The sequence below is a fragment of the Cydia splendana genome, chromosome 18, assembly GCF_910591565.1.
Source record: "Cydia splendana chromosome 18, ilCydSple1.2, whole genome shotgun sequence".
In the NCBI taxonomy this organism is placed as follows: Eukaryota; Metazoa; Arthropoda; class Insecta; order Lepidoptera; family Tortricidae; genus Cydia; species Cydia splendana.
Genome location: NC_085977.1, coordinates 7,577,303 through 7,589,633, shown reverse-complemented (window position 1 = coordinate 7,589,633; position 12,331 = coordinate 7,577,303). Strand labels below are relative to the sequence as shown.

At 37.2% G+C, this 12,331-nt stretch overlaps 2 long non-coding RNA genes across 2 annotated transcripts in view; both read left to right on the top strand.

The window, feature by feature from the left end:
- The window catches only part of LOC134799486 (uncharacterized), a 458,421-nt gene that overhangs the window by 109,403 nt on the left and 336,687 nt on the right, over positions 1–12,331 (top strand). The window lies entirely within an intron of this gene.
- Positions 6,633–8,657, top strand: LOC134799218 (uncharacterized). The gene is made up of 3 exons (XR_010145359.1): positions 6,633–6,874; positions 7,026–7,111; positions 8,132–8,657. It is a non-coding gene; the product is annotated as an uncharacterized LOC134799218 (long non-coding RNA).

The window sequence follows — 12,331 nt, the reverse complement described above, 5'->3', positions numbered from 1 at the left end:
TTACATCAAAAATCTCGGTGGCTCCACTTCTTAAATCCATCCTTGGGTCCTAAGGACCAATCCTGCCAAAGGAAATCTCTTGTTCACGCAACGCCGTATCCCACCCCTCAGCACCTTCCGCTATCGCGCCTACATTTTTCAAATTTGCCGCCTTTTTCTACTGACGAGATCTGCTTGACCAACTTTACTTTAAAAACTACTTCAATACTGACCCCCTTATCCATAAACGCGCTACAATCCTCAATTAGCTAATAATCGTTTGTACTTATCTGTCATTTTGACTTATGTATTTGTAAGAAAGGGATCAAATATAATTTAACTAAATCAGGCCCGTAAACTTTTATGAATAAGGGGGTTAGAAAATATCTATGACTCAGGAACAAATATTCATGCTCATCCCAAATAAATAAGCATAAAGTGTCATTCTATGGAACTTGCTAACTATGTAAACAAAAGTCACTAAGGTGTATTCGGGTATTACCGAATGTCGGATAATTCCGAAATTCAGATGAAAATCACCCTTAATTCCATCATAATAAAAGTCTCTTTCGGAATTATCCGACAGTTTTCGACATTCGGAATTACCCGAGTAAACCTTAGTAAATTCATCATTCAGAGACAATTTCAATATAGCGGTTTGTATACATAGCAAGTTCCATAGAATAACACTTTATCAGGATTTAAATCCGTGACCAAGGGCTTTTTAAGGATGACTCACGCTAGACCGGCCCGAGCCCGGGCCGTGGCGTCCGACACGTCATTTTCTATAACGGCTGATCGGTGATCACGTGGTGCTTTCCATAGAAGCTCCGGCCCGGCCCCGGCCCGGTCTAGCGTGAGTCATCCTTAAAGCAGGATCACTACCGTTAGGAGACCTATATTTAGTCCAGGGTCAGACAGGCAGACAGGTCGTCAAAATTGTGGAAGATTGATAATAATTTGTGTCGTGAATAGTTAGTAATTAGTTAGTCGTAACTAATTAACTATTTTTGATCAACTAAAACGGGAATTCAGTGTAATATAATTGTTATGATTATGGTCTTGTTTTAACGAGACCTCGACGATCGCATATTATCTCACTCGCACTTATTGTTGCGCGTGAAATGCTAAATGATATGATTATGACTTAAGTCGTATCAAAACCAGGATCCTTACAAATTGTTCGTCAAAACTCCAACCTCCAAGTATGAATAAACATACAACAATAGGGTATTTGACTGCATTATAATAAATATTTTTACACCATGCATGAAATAAAGCACTAGAAGATTAATAGAGAAACGTAGACAGCAGATATTTTTAGACATAATTTTATTTGACGTCATAATTATTTGTGACGTCACATGCTAGTGTTTCATATAAATTCCATAGTAGCAAAATCGTTTTGACAGTTCGAAAAGAGAAACTGATTTGACTAGTAGTCAAATCAGTAGTAGTAGTCAGCTATATTTACCTGGGTTCCCAAATCTGCAATGATGGCAAATGTGTGTCCGAGATAAGAAGGCGAATCGGGATGGCAAAGGATGCTATGACCCGTTTAAATAACATTTGGAAGAAAAGGGGAATTGGTATCAAAACCAAGATCAGATTGATACGAGCACTAGTATTCCCTATCTTCCTGTATGGAGTGGAAACGTGGACTATCCTGGCCAGAGAGAGAAAAAGGATTGATGCATTTGAGATGTGGTGCTGGAGACGAATGTTACGAATACCTTGGACGGCGAGACGTACTAATGCATCAATCCTAACCCAGCTCCGAGTGAAAACTCGTCTATCCACCATATGCCAACAGCGTATACTATCATATTTCGGACACACAGTGCGCAGAGGTGACGAAAGTTTGGAAAAACTGATAGTGATTGGACACACCGAAGGCAGGAGATCACGCGGTCGTTCACCAATAAGATGGACCGATCAAGTTAAAGACTCGTCATCCTCTGCTTTCTACACGGTCGTCAGAGACGCGTTGGACAGAAACCGGTGGAGACAGATCATCCGCTCCAGATGCAACCCTGATACTGACCACGATCCTCAGACATGAGGGACCGACCAAAGAGAGAGTAGTCAAATACCCTATTGCAGCCCATTTCGAACGTATACTGACACCAGAAGGATATCTGAATGATTTCATTCTGTTATGTGCGCCAATACAGGGGGCTTACCGCGAAAACCAAAATTCGCAAATTGCGGGGATCTTTCTCTTTTACTTCAATGATGGCGTAATAAGAGTGACAGAGAAAGATGCCCGCAATTTGCGAGCTTCGATTTTCGCGGTTGGCCCCCAGGTACCTACGAACAAGTCCAAGCGAAATGCACGATCTGAATTTACGTTTATTTGTCAGTGTATGTTCGAATCGGCCTAGAATAACTAATACAGTGAAACCTGGATAAGTGAGAATTCAAGGGACGAGCAGATTGGTCTCACTTAAAGAGGTATTCCACTTACCCAGGCTCTCAGTTAGCCAGGTACAAATAAATTTCTGTCTCATTTACAGAGGGTCCCATTAATAGAGGTGAGAATAGAGGATATTTCAGTTATAGAGGTGGTTAATAAGGTATTTTGTAAGTAATTATCTTTAAAAATAAATAAGGTAAAATAATCCTTGTCCCTAAATATTTTTTAAGTCTGTTAATTATTTCTTTAAATTTAATTTGAATGATAATATTTTCAAATGATAGTTTTTTTTTTCAATTAAATTTGATATGGACTTCATTGCCTCTTAGAAAATTATTAAATGAAAATGTGTTAATTCGTGTTACTTATCAAGATTCAGCTTTCGTTTCGATAGTTTTAACTACATAAACTAAATTAAACTTGAAGTCGTTTAGACACAATTAAGCAAATGCGGAATTTGTGGATAGACTAAGAGTTAGTAAGAATACGGAAATTGATCAATAAAGTCCAAGTTAGAGAGGTCATAGACTGACTTTATCTCAGATACAGAGGTCAATTCCTATACAATTCTAAAAAAACAACTAGGAAAATGTAATCTTATAAATATAGTCTCAGTAAAGGAGGTGAAATACACTCTCTGTCTCAATTATAGAGGTAAATCTGACTATAAAATCACAACAACTAATCCCAGTTATAGAGGTTCGTTTTATCTCACTAACAGAGGTAATTCAGTGCTAAAGTATCGGGACCGCACCATGAGTCCCAGCTATAGAGGTTTCTCACTTATCCAGGTCCCACTTAACCAGGTTTCACTGTAGTACTACCGTACAGAAAATTCACTCCTTCACAAAAACATCGGCCTATTGGCTCTTTGCAAGGTGCAAGATTTTATTAGGATAACTGTAGTGGTAGGCTCGAAGTGGTTTGTAAAATGTCTCCACGAAAATAAGGATCTAATTTATTTTTATAGGGTATTTGACTACTAGTCAAATCAATTTCTTATTTCGAACTGTCAAAACGATTCTGCTACTATGGAATTTATATGAAACACTAGCATGTGACGTCACAATCAAATCACCTACTTATTATAGTTTTATACGGGTTTTAAAATAGAAATTGTGTTTAAAATAACCGCTGTCTACGTTTCTCTATTAATCTTCTGGTTCTTTATTTCATGCATGGTGTAAAATAATTTATTTTTAATACCTACAGTCAAATACCCTATTCATATCTAAGTAATGATTATTGGACGCCAATTACCAATGCAGGTTTTTAATTAACTCATAATCGATCCGCAATCGATTACGATGCGTTTTGATACAATATTCACACAATTAACTAGAATTTGATATACCTACTCCGACCACGAAAAATTTGCACCTACTTGTCAGTCGAAAATTCATGTACCATACTAGTGGCCTTAAGTTGGTGGAAGGAAGAACTTAACTACGAGCTACCGGAACCTTACATCGAGCATGGCGACATTTTAAAACATTCAAGCATTCATGAAATGAAGTTAAAATCGATTGGCACACTTCATGCTTAATACTATTTCGAAACCATGAAATGAATGGCTGTAGATTTTTATGGGTACCTACTTATATAACAGTATATATTAACTTGGTTTTCACAATTACGGTTAACAAATGTAGTGTGACTAATAGAGTAATAGTAGGTGTTAAGGGATGAAATTTCTCTTCTCTTTTCCGTCTCCTTCTTTTTGTAACGATGGAAATGGATAGAGTGAATAGAGTCAGACCAAGTTAACTATGCAGCAATTTTGATAGCACGACTGTGCAAGTGTTATCTCAAACGTCAAACTTCTATGCAATTATGACGTTTAAAATAACACTTGCACAGTATGTGCTATCAATATCGCTGCAGAGTTATCTTGGCTTGACTCTAGAATAGTCTAGAATCCAAATATTTTGACAATGTATTTAGATCCCGCAAGTTGAAATTAGGTACCTACATTCGAATGTAAAGGTCACTTGAATGTCATTTTTGTCTAGTCGACGTCAAAGATATGTTTACACTTTTACACCTTACCCTTTTGTGTTAATGCGAAAAGTGTAAATATATCTTTGACGTCGACTGTCCAACGCAGTAAGTGTAGGTGACGGTACATCTACGATAAGCTCGCTCAGGTTCGGATCGTAAGAGAAAGTTCAAATAAAAAGGGTCTGATATGAAAAGGTTCTTATTGCAAGGTTCACAATCACAAGGTTCACTTAAATATGAGTTTAAAAGGATCACAACTAGTCTAGGTTCAGGCTTAGGGTCTAGCTTAGGGCCTACTGGGCCTAGGGTCAGGTCACTTGGGTTCGCGTGTTTCTCGTTCGGGTCCTGGATCGTAACTAAACTGGATTTTCTGGGTCCGCTCGTATTTGTATGATTTCGAGCACTGAATTATAGCCAATGTCGATCGAGTAAGAGCGGCTATCTTTACGGTAATTATGGGCGCGCGACATTGTTAGAACTATGTCGCACCAACTAACCGCGTTCAACGTATTCCCTGCAGTCTTACCGCGTAGTCTTTTCGGTCTCTCGATCGTGATTGGCCTATATTCTTTGGTAAAAATGCACAAGTTTAGACGTATTTCCAGCGTTTTTGTCTTTCATTTTGGTATAAATCTAGGTTTCCTACTTTAAGCTAAATCGTTCGGCTATATAACTTTAGTTTTTAGATGGATCTAATTACGTTCTATGTGCTGGTAATAGTTTAAACTAGTGCATGATTACGGTCTAGCTACAAGGTCTAAATTCAATGAGCCAAAGTTTGCCAGAATGACTTTTGTTATGCACGTTTTCTTGTCCTACGGTTCGAGGAGAAAAGTGTGTGTCTAGATTTTACCTAGATCATAACCGTTACCATTTTCCACAATGTTTGTCATACGTACTTCTAGCCGCAGTTCTAAGCCTGAAGTAGGTATGAGTTTGAGTACCAAAGTTTTTTCCCCAATTATTTTGGGGAAAAATACCATTTGTATACCTATCTACACACACACTCTTACGCTCTACTCTCGACCAATTACAGAACGCCGTGGCATGGCTCGACCACGTAAATATAAATTGAATGTAGGCAAATTTGGGCTCATTCTTATTATGGCTGGGATAGAGGTAGGTTCTAGTAAGGTTTACTCGGGTAATTCCGAATGTCGAAAACTGTCGGATAATTCCGAAAGAGACTTTTATTATGATGGAATTAAGGGTGATTTTCATCTGAATTTCGGAATTATCCGACATTCGGTAATACCCGAATACACCTTACTTATTATAAATTAATGGTTCAGTTAGGTCTCAAATAATATTACAACTTAGGCATAATACATTGTCTACCTAGATCTTAGGCTACCTACGGTGATCAAGATCTTTATTGTTAGCTGTTACAACTTAAGTATCGGATTTAAAACTTAGGATCATCTATGAGATAAATATGGTCGGTTGTGGTCCGCGGGTCGGCTGTCGCCCACAGTAAGCAAAATCACATTTTGCTCATTGAAGCAGCTATGGACTGTTGTTCGAGCTGTTGAGGTGAAAAGTATAAAAATTACATTTTATTGAGTAGGTAAGTACGTATAAGAACCTGAATCCTGATTCATAGTAATAGCCCAAAATAAAACTAAAAAATTTTAAATAAATTTTTCACCCTATTCCTGAGTGCTTGGACTACTTGGTTGGCTAAATCAATAAATATAAGTATTGTTTCTCATTAATACTCGTATGGTATTTAAGTGAGTCCACATTTCCTATTTCAAGACTGGTGGTGACTCAGCTGTAGGTATCGAAAACTGTTGCTTTCAATATTTATAGCCTGTTCAATACGTAATTAAGTAGGTATCAGTGGCGGCGCGTCCATAAAAGCCGATTCCCACCGGCTTGCCTGTTTTTGGACGTTTGAGCAGAGTTGTAAAGGAAATATGTAAGCCAAATTAGCCCCGGCTTGCCTATGGATATGTTTGACGCGCCGCCACTGGTAGGTATCCATATATAATGTCGGTATCGGTTTTTTCTGAGTTCGTTCTCTTATTTATAAAAATGTTTTGCCTTAGAATTGGTTCATTCAAATAATAGTTTTACCTAATAGGTTATTAGGGTTAGTTTTGGACCACATAGTTGGGAGAATTCGGACTACCTATATTAACTCTTTGGGGTTTACGGCCAATTTCGAACAAATCATTTCGTCACATTGGCTGATGCCAATCAGCGGAAGGATATACGTTTTTAATTGACTAGTGTCGATATACTTACAATCGATTAATATGGTCTGCAGACATAAGTCCTATCGGCAAAAGTAATCTAGCAGCAGATAGCCGCTTATATCACATAAAAACTAGAACCTTTGACTGAAGATTTAGCACAACGTATTAATCGTATGGTACTATACCGTATCGACAATGAAAAGGGTAGCTTTTAACGTGATTTTACTGTTTCTTATAATTATTATTGTTAATCCTGGAGATTCCTTTTTTGAATACGGTAGGATTTTATAATATACTTTATTTCCTACTTTAGGTTGTGTTTCATGTTTAATTCTGATAGCTATTTGTACCTAAATTGTAAGTGCATAGATGCTTGTTAACATGCAATTTGTAACTATTCAAAGATGTTATGTTTTCTTTATTTTTAGGAGCTCATAAAATGGGAGAGATTGAGACATTAAGATACCATGGTAAAATACCAGCATTCCGTTCTCAATTTACGGTGAATGTTACAGTAAGTTTCAGTCCGTACATACTTAGTAGTAGGTACTTACTATTGTTATAAAACTAATAAAAGTCAGTCGTTCTGTAAGCTTCTTAAATCAGTTAAGATGAATGATGAATCTGTTTTGAGTTTTTATGTAAACCTACCCCACAAGCCAAACGGCGCGATTCGGGAAATAAATTAGAGATTAACACGGGTAAAGGTACCTTATGGCGGTTGGCGGTTACGCTATTATTAACGCCGCTCCAATATTATTGTGGCGCTATGCGACGTAAGCGCCAGCCGCCATAAGGTACCTTTTACCATGGAACGTCACATAACTTTAATATTTAATATCTAGTGAATCTCTAATTCATTTCCCGAACCGCGGCGCCAGCCACCATAAGGTACCTTTTGTCATGGAACGTCACATATCTTTACTATTTCACATCTAGTGAATCTCTAATTCATTTCCCGAATCGAGCCGATAAGCTTCTAATCATATTATCCAAAACGGACTCAAATAAGTAACCTACTTTAAGCTGTTCAAGCGTGAATAGAATCTTATTTAAATGTCAGCTTTCAGGGGTCAAATATTTTCATACAAGCTAAGAAAAAACTAAGTTGACACCAAAAATAAGTTTGGCATTAATACTTAACCTAACTATGAGTTGAACTTGTGAACCATAGTAAAGTTGTAGTACTGGGGCCAGTTTCTCAAAAGCTTGTAACTTGTAATACAAGTGGAAGTCCCTTTCTAAGAAACCCTGTCAAAAAGTGACATCCGCTTGTATTACAAGTTACAAGCTTTTGAGAAACGGGCCCCTGGACTATAAATTGGGTAGTTTTACGATATCTAGTTTTTTTTATGAACAAAGTTCTAAACAAAAGCTAGTTATTATAACCTATATATGTACATAATTTATATGAGTTATTTCCTACAAACGACAATGGTTAGCTAAGTGACTCATACCTAATCAAGTAATCAGATAAAAGTGAGTTGCTTTTATTGTTATGTAGTAATTTTAATTATATTTATTTTATTTTTAGCATGACCGCACCGATGCTGAACCCAGCTACACTTATTTAAGCGTCGTGACCGAGGGACATGTTGTTATCAGTTATCCCATCGTCGTTTTTGATCCACACACAAACGTTTTGACATTACATATCAAATTCCCTGTATTTCCGATGCGGTTCTTTGCAAACGGCTTTTCTATGCCATTAAAATCAGGACACCGGATGTCCCCTACAATAGAAGAAAATGAATCTCAAGAACTTTTTACTGATGTTCCACACTTTTGCGTGGTGTGCCCTCAATGTTGTGTGAATTATAATTTAAATTACACCCTCAACCAAACCTATGTAACACGACCTGCAAACTTACCATGGATGCAATAAATATATGATCTACTTATATATGAATTATGAACCTAAGTATTACCTTGTTCAAATATTTATATTATAAAATAATCATCATTTACTTTTTTTCTGTACGTGTTACCTATGTAAAAATTGAAAATTTCTAATAAAGGGAAATCTTATATACTCACACTGTTTTTATTAAGTATATAAATTCTTAGTCTTTAAGAACAACCACTGTACCTACTATACTTTTCTTAATAAATTATTTGTATTTGTATTGATTGATGTTCGTATAAGTCATAATAGGGGGACTGCTGTACCTAGAATTATTGGCCCCTCCATAGTAATTGGCCACTCCATAGTAAGGCAAAAAGAAACCAGGCAATAGAAGTCTTATCGTCAAGAGTGGCTAATTACCATGGTAGGTCCAATAACCGTAGCAGTCATATAAAAATAATCCTTAAATCAGATTAAATCAAATACATATACTACTATTATGTTTGTTAAGTAATGAACTCATTTATTGTATAATAAGTGTTATAAAATGAATATAAAACTAAAATTAACTACAATTAAAATAACTAAAGCTTAAAAAAATCTCAGAAAAAAAATTGTTTGTTAAGGATTTGCAATGTTTGGATTTGCACTTAGGTAAAATCGAGATTCATGAATCTCATGATTCGCAGATTTACTCATGGCTGGTACCTAGTTAACTAGTTAAGCAAATTACATAACGAGACTGTATTTTACATTATTTGTTAAATCATCGTGAAGTCCGACAATATACAGAAGAAATCTAATACGATTTTCACTTCAGTTGCTTGAACAAGGATGCTTTAAAGATTAAACAGAGAGCAAAATTACTAAGGACAATATCGGCCTGTCAGTTGTTCGGAACTGTCAAAATTTTGTTCTAACTGACAGGCCGTTACCGTCCGGCGGACTGTTAATCAATGGGCCCCTTAAGACTCCGCTGTCCGTCCGTCCTTCCGTCCTTCCGTCCGTCCGTCCGTCCGTCCGTCTGTCACCAGGCTGTATCTCACGAACCGTGATAGCTAAGCAGTCGAAATTTTCACAGATGATGTATTTCTGTTGCCGCTATTACAACAAATACTAAAAACAGAATAAAATAAAGATTTAAGTGGGGCTCCCATACAACAAACGTGATTTTTGACCGAAGTTAAGCAACGTCGGGCGGGGTCAGTACTTGGATGGGTGACCGTTTTTATAGATAATGGTACGGAACCCTTCGTGTGCGAGTCCGACTCGCACTTGGCCGGTTTTTTTTCTTCTTATATTTTCTCACTGCTTAGGTAAAAAATTGTACATGCCACACGGGATCAAAGTTTTTTTCAATTCGTGCCTTAGGGCGGTTTCAGACTTGTGCATTTTTCTGATCATAGTAGAAAAATGTTAGTTCAATTAGCTTTCTTTACTTTCCAAAAGGGCCTCAAATTCTTATGTGCCCAGGGGCCCCAGCATAGTTTAAGACGGCCCTGCATGGTTACCAGTACAATTTGACGCTGGGTTAACGGTTTGACCGGTTAACCCCGGGTTAGTGGGATGGTGTAAGTGGCGCATAGAGTCGGACTAAGCTAACTCAGCACAGACTTTGCAATGACAGAGTGTGGTAGTACCACCTTCTAAACGTCAATTTCCTATGAAAATAAGACGTTTATTTTCAACGGCATTACTACATTTTGACATTTCACAGTCTGTGCAGACATAGGTTAGATTCAGTGGTGGGCAAACTTTCTTCATGGGGGCCCGGAAAGTTTAGAAAATTTAAGTGGAGGGCCAGAATTGTAGCCAAAATTTATTTTGATTTGTGATAACTGATAAATTGATAATCGTGGGCCAATGCCACATACGAATCATTTCATAGGACCGGCGGCGGGCCGGATAAAATCCATTCGCGGGCCGCAGATGTTCCGCGGGTCGTACTTTGCCCACCACTGGGTTAGATGGACTTTAAGTATGATGTAGGTACATAGATTCTAATTTCCCCAGTACCTACTGTTTAATGGAATTGTAGTTTTTCCGAAATTCCGTTTTTCCTTTTTTCTGAACGTGACATATAATTATAATTAGGTACCTAATTTACTTAATAGGTATGCGTGACTGTATGATTACTGTAAAATCCGAATATAATCGATTGTTACGGGCACCACTCACTTGCAGTGCGTTAAGATTGAAGATGGCACGTTTAAGAAAGACTTTCTAATTTAGTTGTTCTAACTCTCTTCGTATATTTGGGAAATATTTCTCTTAAGAATGAGGGAAATATGTTTTGTTCTACTCGTCACTATTCACTATGTTGCGGCTATGTTTGAATACGGTGGGGTAGAAAGATTTTACTTCACTTAGCTCTTATCTTTATGTAGTGCGATATAAAATAGTAGAAATTAAATAAAATTGAACTAAAACAATCCCATACTAAATTGTTGCCATGTTTAAGCATTTTACGTCAAAAATGTGACAGTTACGTAGGAAGTGGCGCCCTCAATAATTTTCTACAATTTCTTGTCGGACTATGCCTACATGTAAAACAACATACCTACCTACGCACAATTTACGCTTCATTTTTAAATTATTTTTCACCACACCAGCTCGGAAAGGCTTACTTTGCACTTCAAAAACTGATAGCAAAGTTGCATTTTATTCACATGTGAGGCAAAGTAATCAAATGCAAATTTTGAGTTGATTTATTATGTTTGCTGGTAGAATTGACTTTTAAATGATGATTTTGGATGATAAGTATTTAATAACATTCATTTAGATTTGATTTTGTTTGATAATTTACATTTAATATTTGCTTCGGGTTGGTGTGGTAAAAAAAATTGTTTTCCACCCGGGGGCAAATTTTGTTTAACCCTCGTGCTTTGAAACACCCGCAACGCTCTAGATTCCATTTTTCGAACCACTCGCCACGCTCGTGGTTCAATTTTGGAATCTTTCGCTTGCTCGGGTATCAATATTAGCACGAGCGGTTAAACAACAACTTTGCCCCTTGTAAAACAATTAACTATTATTTTAGGAGGACATAGAAAGGGTGAAGTCTTGTCATATAAATTGGCGACTACAATACCGCCACTCGTACCTATCCACAGAATAAATATGACTGTAAGTTTTTATGTATTATTTGCAAATTATTTCGTATTAAAAAGTGACAGAAATATTTTTTTCATTTTCATTTAAGCCCCAGTTATACCGACAACACACATACGCATTCGTGGTTGTCCAAATGTTCATAAATTCTGGGAGCCGATTTTTGAATTTCGATCGCTCGATTTCGTCACTCGAAAATCGGTGGAAAACGGCGAAATGCTAATTTTTGAAATACGAGCGATCGAAATTTGGAGTCTAGTGGTATTGACCACTCGATTTCAATACTATTTAGTGGAATTTAAATGCCTAGTAGTGGAGATATTATTGAACGAAATACTCGAAATCGAGCGGTCAAAATTCAAAAATCGGCCCCCTGTGCGGAAAGAGAAGAGTCGTAGAACATAGTCGTAGAATGTATTGGATCACATATATTTCACGACTCTTCTCTTCGCACACACTATTGAATAACAGGGACTTTATTGAGACAAAAAATACAAACTAAACAATAATAAAACTAAACTACATGGAATATAAAACTTAAAATAATCATATAAATAGACTTATAAATAAACTTATAAATAAAAAATGCTCCCTAGGTCGCTGTCATGAGTTATGGTGCCCAGTAGGCTGGCAGCGTTACCTCGTTGGATGGCCAGACTTAGTCTCTGGCCGAAGTAGCTGCCAGCCCTCTGGTCACCAGACGCATCTATAAGGCGCTCGGAAACTTCTTTATATAAATACTTCGCACTGGGCCCCCACGGACCCAGAGTTTCGACT